The sequence below is a fragment of the Rattus norvegicus genome, chromosome 5, assembly GCF_036323735.1.
Source record: "Rattus norvegicus strain BN/NHsdMcwi chromosome 5, GRCr8, whole genome shotgun sequence".
NCBI lineage: Eukaryota > Metazoa > Chordata > Mammalia > Rodentia > Muridae > Rattus > Rattus norvegicus.
The window spans coordinates 102936553-102947757 of NC_086023.1; positions in this window are offsets into that span (position 1 = coordinate 102936553).

Sequence of the window (11205 nt, forward strand, 5' to 3'; positions counted from 1 at the left end):
CACTTTTTTCATGCTGTGGTAGAAAAGGAACCCAGGGCTTCATTTGCCTTCTCTACAGGAACTCTACTGACCCAGTTACATTCCCAGTTCTACAAACTTTCATAACATAACGTCTGGAGCCAGATATGTTGTGGCCTCTGTCCACCATCCCAGCACTGAGGATGGTGGTAGGATCACGAACTGTAGGCCAGCCTGCGATATAAGGAAGAGACTGTATTTTAAAACAAATAGAGAATAAACCCACATAAAACAAGTTACTCTGACTCCAACAATACTGACTGCAGGAAATTCAGTCATACTGTGAGGTTCCCTTCTTCCTTCTAGAAGTTCATGAGAAGCCAGTAGGCTATGTGTGCACGAATACATGCAGAAGCCTTCTCACCTTCAGGTCAAAGTACAGGCAGTTCCCCGGGGGTGGGGTGGGGATTTACCTCTAATCTCAGCACTCTGGAGGCAGAGGCAAACAGATCTCTGAGTTTAAGGCCAGCCTGGTCTACAGAGAGAATTCTAGGACAGCCAGGGCTACACACAAACACCCTGTCTCAAACAAACCAAACAAAACAACAACAAAAGTATAGACAATTCAAACTCAATAAAATATCCTATTGCTTTCCCACTGAGCTCTGCTTATACTCAACGGACCATTCCTCCTTTTATTTTTAATTGTTTGTTTTTGCACATGTGTGTCTCTGTGCACACGAAGGTAGGTGTCTGCTAAGGCCAGAGCTTGGAGCTACAGTTATAGGCCATTGTGAGCTGCTTGATGTGGGAGCTGGGAACTGATTTTGAATCCTCTGCAAGAGTAGTACTCTTTCCTAACTCCTGAGCCATCTCTCCAGGCGCCACTTTGATCTTAGTTTATGACAAAAGGATGTTTTCCCAGAACCAAGACTTTCCCCATACCACTCCATCTGATGTCAACTAAAAGATAACATTGGCAACTTTTTTTTCCTTAAGGCTCAATGTGCACTTTGTATACAGACAGACAGACAGACAGACACACACACACACAGACACACACACACACACACACACACACACACACACACACACACACACACCCCACGGGGCGGGGAGGAAGGGAGAGAGAGAGAGAGAGAGAGAGAGAGAGAGAGAGAGAGAGAGAGAGAGTAGAGAGAAATGGAAAAATGAAAGAATAAAAAGGACTGTACTCCGATTTGTGGGGAACCAAGTTGCTACTTTCTAGCTGAGAAGGATTCTTGATCAGCAACGAAATTCTGGAATAAAGTAGCAGTCTCCACTTTCAGGAAACAGCCCCTGTCCTCTGCAGGAACTTGTCAGTTGTGTCTTCATCCTCCGCTTCAACTGAGTGGGCGTGTCTGTTTCATTGATTGGCTGTCCATCAAACGGGAACCTGAGAGGCCGAGTTCACTAACCTTGTCGTTCTCAATAGGCTTTCATTGCTTTACTAAGTGGTTCAAGCTTCTTGGATCTTAAATTGCACCACAGAACCATCCTGCCCCACTACCTTCAAAATAATATGATCGTTGTTCTCAGTCTCCGCTCCTCCCATAGGGTTCTTGTATAGCTGAGAGTATCCTCAGCTGCGGCTTCACAAAAGAGGTTGGAGGTCCTCACTGAGGGAGCACCGCAGCACTGAAGGGGAAGGGGGAGCGACGGTGGGGGGGGGGGCTGCAGCGGAGCGTCAGGCAGAGGGAGCTGCGATTCCTCCCTCCGCCCTGCGCGCATGAGCATTCTTTCCATTTTAAAATTTTTTTTATACATTTTAAAATCTTATTAGGAAAAGCGATGAAAATAAGAAGCACCACCACTGACATTTGGAATTTTTTAAGGGAATGATTTAATTAAGTGAAATATTCAACAATTACAATTTCCGGTTGATAGTATCAGATTCATGGGAAGGGGGGGTGCAAGGTTGTTGTTTTGTTTTTGAGACAGTTCACCCCCTAGCCCTGGCTGTCTTACGGGGTGTGTGTGTGTGTGTGTGTGTGTGTGTGTGTGTGTGTGTGTGTGTGCTTTGTCCTTATTGTTGTTGTGTTTCACTGTTGTTGTTCCCCTTTGAGACCTGCCTTATCTAGTAATTTGGCTGTTTTGATCACTGTATATGTTTGTGTTGTGGTGCTTGGAAGTAAATCTGGTGCCTTGCGTGTGCTAATCAAGCATTCTACCACTGAGCTGCATCCTCAGCCCTTTTGTCTACGTTTTTTATTTTGAGACAGTCTCAGTAAATTGCTCAGGCTAGTCTTGAACCTTCTCTTCCACCCTAGACAGGCCTGTGGTCCTTTTGCCTCAATCCACTGTGCGGCTTGGGTAGTAGGCTTTGGCCACTGACTCCAGCTTTCTGATTACGTTTTTTGTTTTTTCCTTTGTTTGTTTGGGTGTTGTTGTTGTTGTTGTTATTGTTGTTTTGAGAGGTAGCATTTCTCTGTGTAGTCCTGGCTGTCCTAGAATTACCTCTGTAGACTAGGCTGGCTTCAAGCTCAGAGACCTGCCTGCCTCTGCCTACGGAGTGCTGAGATTAAAGGCACATGCCATCGTGCCTGGCCTTCCTGCTTATTTCTGGTAAACACTTGCATGATAGGACTTTTTTTTTTTTGGCATTCAAAAAGCTTTAATTCAAACTTGTCAGGCATATCACAAAGACTCATAGATTACAACTGGATCGCATAACCCATTCTGGATCTGAACTCATGGCTACAATCTTACAGAGAACATGGGAACAAAAAGTATAAAGTTTATATAACATGGTCCTGGGGAAACCTCCTGGACCTCAAAAAGGAGAACCATGCTTCATTTTCACAAATCTAGACACAACCTGTATGGAAAATGCAATTGCCAGACAGAATTGAGTAGGCACAAAAGCTTGTCCAGCTTCCAAGGGATGAGGCCATAATATGGACAAGATTTCACCAAGCTGCATATAATTAAAAGGCCTCAAAGCCTTTTATCAAGTAAATCAACAGGCACCTGTACAGATAGATCCTCTTCTTTCCTCAATGAGTTCTTTGGGATCACTCATCAATTCTGCAATAGAAGACACTCCGTCAGTAAATTAAACGCTTAAAGTATGCAGACCCACCCCCAGATTGCGATTTAAGACTGTTTCCTGCAGGTTTGTCTCCTCAGTCACGGTCCACAGGACTCTGAGAAGTCGTAGGAATATGCAGGCGATGATAGGACTTTTCTAGTTGTTTATTTTTTAATTTGCTTAATGTGTGTGTATGTAGGTATGTGTGTAATTTGCTTAATGTGTGTGTGTGTGTGTATTAGAGAGAGAAAGAGAGAGAGAGCTTGACCATATTCCTTACCCCCACTATCCCTTATCCCTCTTATTAAACAAACTTGTTTATACATTTGAGGTATCTCTTAGAACCACACTGTATAATTGGGTCATATTTTTTTATGTACAATGCACCTCTCTGTCCTTTAGTCCATGTATTTAAATGGATTATATCTAATGTCGTCATTGATGACTTAGGACTTTATTTTGGAATACTGCCTTTTCTTCTCTGTTCTTTCTCTTGTCTCCATTATTTGCTTTTGTCCTACCTTCCTGCATGTCATTTCTCTGTCAGTATTCCATTTCGGTCTGTCCTTGAGCTGTAAGTCTCTTTGTTTAGTTTGTGAGCCTGACCACACTGCGGTACCAAAGGAGGCAGTAGAATGTGTTCCTTCCTCTCTACCCTACACTAGAGTTATGCTTCACACACGTTAGTCATGATAGCCTATTTGGTTGACGTTGACTGGTCCAAGTGAAGTACAGAAAACTTGTCTATTGTAAGTCTCTTTACCATTCCCACTGTGGTAGTCAGCTTTCAGTCACTCTGACAAAATGACTGAGACAATCAGTCTCAGTCAACGTATTTTTTTTAAAGATTTATTTATTTATTTTATGCATATAAGTAACTGTGGCTATCTTCAGACACACCAGAAGAGGGCATCAGATCTCATTACAGATGGTTGTGAGCCACCATGTAGTTGCTGGGAATTGAACTCAGGTCCTCTGGAAGAGCAGTCAGTGCTCTTAACTGCTGAGCCATCACTCCAGCCCGACAATCAACTTACAAGGAGAAAAGGTTTATTTTGGCTCTTGATTTCAGAGATTCCAGCCCATGATCACTTGGTCATCTTGCTTTGGCCAGTGAAAACACAAAGTAGCATGACAGGAATGCATGTTGGAGTACTGATCACCTCATGGTTGCCAAGAAGCAAAACAAACAACAAACAGAGATACAGAGCCAAGCAGCATGGCCACTGTCATCCCAGTACTTGGGATGCTAAGCAAAAGGATTTCTATGAGTTTGAGGCCAGATAAGCGGCTATATAATAAGACCGTATCTCAAAGCAGAGAAGGAAAGAGAGAGAGAGAGAGAGAGAGAGAGAGAGAGAGAGAGAGAGCTGGGCCTGTGAAGTCAGGGGCTTCTTCCGATGAAGCCAGACAAAGCAGAACACATCCCAGTACAGGCAACAGCTTTGGAGAGTTGTTCGGACCCACAGGAAGGTCAAGCTGCCCATCTGCTACATGTGTGGGGGAAGGCCAAGGTCCAGCCTCTGTATGTTCTTTGGTTGGTGGTTTAGACTCTGTGACCCTCAAAGGTCCAGGTTAGTTGACTCTGTTGGTCTTCCTGTGCGGTTCCTGTCCCCTTCGGGACCCACAACACTTCCTATTCTTCCATAAGAGTCCCCAAGCACCGTCCTCTGTTTGGCTGTGGGTGTCTGCATCTGTCTGAGTCAGCTGCTAAGTGGAGCCTCTCAGAGGACAACTTCCTCCTGTCTGCAAGCACAGCAGAGCACCATTATTAGTGTTAGGGATTGGTCCTTGCCCATGGGAAGGGTCTCAAGTTGGGCAGGTTATTGGGTGGCCATTCCCCCAGTTTCTGCTTCCTCTCCCTTGCCTGCATTTATCCTTGTGAACAGGGCTGAAAGTTTTGAGTGTGGGTTGGTGTCTCTATTGCTCCACTGGGGTTCTTGTCTGGATACAGGAGATGGCCTCTTCAGGTTCCATATTCCCAATGTAGTGAGTCACAGCTAAGGTCAAACCATTGATTCTTGGGAGCCTCCCTTGTCCCAGGTCATGTCTCATCCTGGAGATGCCCCTTACCTCCCCACCCTGTCGGCTGCAGATTTCCATTTATTCTCAGGGCGTCTGGCCATCTCTCCTTCCTTCCCTAAAACTGACCCTGCGTCCTCCATTCCCCTCCCTGCCCCCTTCCTCCTTCTTCCCTCCCTTCATTTGCCTCTTATGACTATGCTATTCCCCCTTCTAAATGAGATTCAGTTGTTTAGCTTCTTTGGGTCCGTGGAGTGTAACATGGTGCCTGTATTTTATGGCTAATATCCCTTATAAGGGAATACATACCATGCGTGTCCTTTTGGGACTGGGTTACCTCACTCTGGACAATATTCTCAAGTTCCATCCATTTGCCTGCAAAATTCATCATATCTTGGTCTTTGGCTGAATAGTACTCCATTGAGTAGATATACCACATTTTCTGTATCCATTCTTCACTGAGGGACATCTAGGTTGTTTCTAGCTTCCGGCTATTACAAATAAAACCAACCAGTCGAGCGAGTGTCTTTGTGAGATATTGGAGCATCTTTTGAGTATATGCCCAGGAGTGGTAAACTGGGTCTTGAGGTAGAACTATTCTGTTTCCTGAAAAAATGCCAAATTGATTTCCAAAGTAGTCGTACAAGTGTGCACTCCCACCAGCAATGGAGGAGTGGTCCCCTTGTTATCCTCCAGCAATGGAGGAGTGGTCCCCTTGTTATCCTCCAGCAATGGAGGAGTGTTCCCCTTGCTCCGCATCCACCAGCAATGGAGGAGTGTTCCCCTTGTTATCCACCAGCAATGGAGGAGTGGTCCCCTTGTTATCCACCAGCAATGGAGGAGTGGTCCCCTTGTTATCCTCCAGCAATGGAGGAGTGGTCCCCTTGCTCCGCATCCACCAGCAATGGAGGAGTGTTCCCCTTGTTATCCACCAGCAATGGAGGAGTGTTCCCCTTGCTCCGCATCCACCAGCAATGGAGGAGTGGTCCCCTTGTTATCCACCAGCAATGGAGGAGTGGTCCCCTTGTTATCCTCCAGCAATGGAGGAGTGGTCCCCTTGCTCCACATCCACCAGCAATGGAGGAGTGGTCCCCTTGTTATCCACCAGCAATGGAGGAGTGGTCCCCTTGTTATCCACCAGCAATGGAGGAGTGGTCCCCTTGTTATCCACCAGCAATGGAGGAGGGGTCCCCTTGTTATCCTCCAGCAATGGAGGAGTGGTCCCCTTGCTCCACATCCACCAGCAATGGAGGAGTGGTCCCCTTGTTATCCACCAGCAATGGAGGAGTGGTCCCCTTGCTCCACATCCACCAGCAATGGAGGAGTGGTCCCCTTGCTCCACATCCACCAGCAATGGAGGAGTGGTCCCCTTGCTCCACATCCACCAGCAATGGAGGAGTGGTCCCCTTGTTATCCACCAGCAATGGAGGAGTGGTCCCCTTGTTATCCACCAGCAATGGAGGAGTGGTCCCCTTGTTATCCACCAGCAATGGAGGAGGGGTCCCCTTGTTATCCTCCAGCAATGGAGGAGTGGTCCCCTTGCTCCACATCCACCAGCAATGGAGGAGTGGTCCCCTTGTTATCCACCAGCAATGGAGGAGTGGTCCCCTTGCTCCACATCCACCAGCAATGGAGGAGTGGTCCCCTTGCTCCACATCCACCAGCAATGGAGGAGTGGTCCCCTTGTTATCCACCAGCAATGGAGGAGTGGTCCCCTTGCTCCACATCCACCAGCAATGGAGGAGTGGTCCCCTTGCTCCACATCCACCAGCAATGGAGGAGTGGTCCCCTTGCTCCACATCCACCAGCAATGGAGGAGTGGTCCCCTTGCTCCACATCCACCAGCAATGGAGGAGTGGTCCCCTTGCTCCACATCCTTGCCAGCGTCTGCTATGTTATCTCTTAACTGTTTGATCTTAGCCATTCTGGGTGTAAGAAAGAACCTCAGAGTTGTGTTGATTTGCATTTCCCTGAACTAAGGAATTTGAACATTTCATTAAGTGCTTCTTGGGGGGTGGGGGACAATCTTATTTAAACCACCACATTCCACTCCTTTGCTCCCATAGTCTTATAGCCAGAACATAATGCAAAATGCGTCCTGTCCAACTTCAAAAATCTCATAGTCTGTAACAGTCTCAACAGTTTAAAAGTCCAAAGTCTCTTCTGAGACTCAGGGCAGTCTCTTAACTGTGAACTCCATGTAAAATAAAAATTAAAAAGCAGATCAATGTAAAAAACCCAGTTGTGTTGTGTGACTATGGTTCTGTTTTAATCCCAGGTGTGGAATACGGGGCTGATTGAGAAGATCTATAACCTCTAACTATGATTGTCTCATGCTCTAGAAGGGATGCGATGTTTGCCAGCTGCAGATAGTTTAGAATTCCGGGAACTCTTGAGAAGGTATAAACTGGAGAGCCTCAAGAGGGACTGTGGCAGCTACTGCTTCCCCTGCTGCTGGTGGTCCTGGCTTCTGCTGCTGGTGCTGCTGCTGCTTCCGGTCCCTGCCACTGCTGCTATTCCATATGACTGAATTGCTGGATTGCTTGTTGGTTTGCTGGTTGGAGATATTCTGATGATGAAGATTGGACTTGCCCAAGGGAGCTTGATGCCCCTAGTCAGCAGGAAATAGTCTAAAAAGATCCATTCTGTTCTAATCTCTCTCTCCTACCTAGTGCTGGCGGTTTGGAAGGGATTAGGGCGGAATAAAGGTTGAAAGGGTGGTAGATATAAGAACCCAAATAAGGAGCCTGAAAAGTACGACTACGGTTCACATACTTCTAACATACAAATGGCACAGTATATACATTACCATTCTGAAAGGGAAGAAAGGAAGCATAGTGAGTGTCCCGGCCAGCCGGGACCCAGTTATTCAGGGTCCAGAAGAGGCTTTCTACCTGTGGGCCAAAATGGGGGTGAAGAGAAGAAGGAGACCAAGCAAAAGTTCTGTTGTCAAGGTCTCGTTTATTGGAGTGAACGTTACAACTTTTAAGGCTTTCAGGTAGGGGGAGTGTCCTTTGTGAAACACAGAGGAGGGGGAGATGAAGATATAGACAGTGATAGCTGGAGGCAAAGAGGTCAGGCAGTAGAGGTCAGGCGATGGAGACACCGGGTGTTGACTCAGGAGATAACTGGCATCTGCTCGAGCTGAGGCATCCCTTGAATGTTATCTTCCTGTGCCGTAAATTCATGGGAGAGGCTTTGTCCAACAATCTTAAGACTTATGGCAGTCATCTTAGGGGTGAATATCTGTGGCCAAAGAGCCCAGAGTCACCTAGCCACTTTGAGCCATGCAGTCAAAAAGCATCTAGGCCCAAATCCAATATGGCTCCGTACAAGTGAGGAAGGAAATACCGGACCAAAGCAAGACTGAAAACGAGCTGGGCAAACTCTGTGTTGCACATCTCCACGGCTGATATTAAAGCACTCTTCAGATCTCTAGCTCCTTTCAGCTTTGTTGACTGCAACACACGTCTCCCTCTTGAGCTGGTACCACACCCAGTCTGCAGCTTTACCGGACAGTATCCCTTGAATCTGGCATCTCCAATATCTTCGTGTCTCCAAGGCTTCACCTTCACAGCTTTACATAATGGTCTCTCTGGGCCTTCGTGAAAGGACACATTTCTGGCCTCAGCGGCTTTCCTTCACCATAGAGGGAGATTTCTCAGCCCCTTTCTTGTATCCTTGCATCTAAAGCCAGAACCACATGTAGTTGAAGTTGCCAGGTTCTCCTGCTTCCTGAGGCCAGAACTTGCCCCTTCCCTCCGCCCTCAGATAGGGCAAAACCCAGGATGGCATAGGAGAAGAGCTGCTGCTTGACAGACGGGTTCCTGGCATAGCCAATAATCAAGCTACCAAATACTGTGCCAGTGCCAGCCCCTGACCCAGCTACACCAACTGTGGCAGCCCCAGGACCAATAAACTCAGCTGCTATGTCGTTGTCCCAGGAAATAGCACAGGTCTGGAATTCCTGTCTGGCCACCTGGAGAGGGGAGCTGAGGCAGGAAGGCTTTTAGATAGGGCCTCTGGTCTACCCAGGAGGGAGGCAAACACTGGGCTGATTAGACCCCTTGTACAGGACCGGATCAGAACTGGAGAACAGAGCAGTGCCTTGGCGGTCTGCATTTTTCAATGTCGCAGCTTTAGCCCTTGGTCTCTTGGCCCCTCTTTCAATGACATCTGCTCCAGCTGTCTGTGGCTGATGGTTCCCTCAATGCTTCTGGTTTCCCTTAATTCCTTTGTCCCAGTTGGAAGCTTAGCTGATGCGGTCTTGCCCTGAGGCCACCACTCCTTTTATTCCACTTAGCATCAGGCTTTTCTTATATTTTTGGTTGTGAGCCTAGCCTTTAACGGCTGAGCCCTCTCTCCAGCCCGCATCAGACTTTTCATTAACCTTCATCTCCACCACTGGTCTTGGCTCCAGCACTAGTTTTCCCTGCACTCCTTTTCTCCTGAGCTCTACGTTCTGTATTTCTCCTGGCTCCATTTGCCCCTTTCCATTGTAGATCTGCATAAGAGTGACTACCAATACCCAAGGAACACAGCCAATACTAGACTGTCTTGAAATCTCTGCTAATGCTATAAATCCAAAACTCTTCAATTCAGTCTCAGACAAAATTTTAGGGTCAAAAAACAGCCATAGTCTTTGCCAAAATATCACAGGAGTGATCTCCAGGCCATACAAAATTTCTAAAATACTAAATTTTAATTAGTGCTGGAATACTAAAAGTATTCCCTTCTGAAACCTTTTGAGCTGGGCCACATAAGCCTCAATACCACTGTCTACTCCTAGTAGGATGGCCAAGTAAGCCCCTCTTCAACTGTTCAACTGTTCTTCTGTCCAGAGTCCCAAAGTCTACATTCCTCCAAACAACAACATGATCCGGCCTATCACAGAGGACACCTGGTGAAGTTAAACGTATTTCCCATGTTGATTGTCGTGTGTATACACATATTTCATCTTTTGAGGACTAGTAGCCCATTTACTGTCTAGGCTGTTTGAATCTTTCTTTGTTTTGGTTTTCCTACATAGTATATCTCTATGTATTCTCAGTTGTCCTGGAACTCACCCCATACATCAGGCTGGTCTTGAACTCAGAGATCTGCCTGTCTCTACTGGGATTAAAGGCATGTGCCACCACCCCTGGTGATTGTTTGCTTCTTGGTTTTGTTTGTTTTGTTTTGTTTTGTTTTTAAAGTATATTTAACCAGGTAGTAGTGGTGTCCACCTTTAATCCCAGAATTCAGGAGGCAGAGGCAGGAGGATGTCTGAGTCTAGACTACAGAGAGAGCTCCAAGTGCAGCTTGAACTCCACAGAGAAACCCTGTCTCAAAAAACCAGGCCAAAAGCCTGGCATGGCGGCATATGCCTTTTAGTCCCAGCTCTGTGGAGGCACTGGCAGAGGACCTCTGAGTTCAAGGCCATCCTGGTCTACAGAGTGAGTTCCAGGATGGTCAGGGCTTCACAGAGAGACCTTGTCTCAAAGAAACAAAACAAAACAACAAATGCTGTTTTTTCTCCAATTTGTATATTTGGAATCTTCCCTCCAACCCCACCTCCAGCCATAGATACTGCTGAGATTCACCCTCAGACAAGACAAGCTGCAAAAAATGACTCAAAAAAGTCAACCTGACAAGAACACTCTGAGACCAGCCCAGCCTGTGCTGCCTGGAAAAGGTTTAAGACCAGAGTTATTTCAAGAGCACACTGGCTGATGTGTTGAGTTGCCTCAGGCGTGCAGTGTGTTCCAGGTGCCCAGGTTTTGTGAGCTGTCACCCGTACTGGGCTGGGTTTTGGTGATGCAGCTGTCTTTGAGTCAATTCTGTTTCAGTAAGTCAACCCTTACCCATATTCCTGTAAATAACCTTGATAAGACTCACTCACTAAGTCACCAAGCTGGGCTTGGGTGGTATCGTACTTCGATCTGTCATGGGCTCCCTACTACAGTGTGTGCATGCGTGTATGTGTGTGTGTGTGTGTGTGTGTGTGTGTGTGTGTGTGTGTAGCATCTCCTCTGGAAAAGTTTGGTCACATAATAGCTCCCGCAGAACTGGAGTTACAGGCAGTTGTGAGCACTGTGGGTGGAACTGAAAAGACTGCAAACATAGCCAGGGCTCTTGACCTCCCCAGCCCCAAGTTACAGACGTGGGGCAAAGAATACAGAAAGCCTTATGAA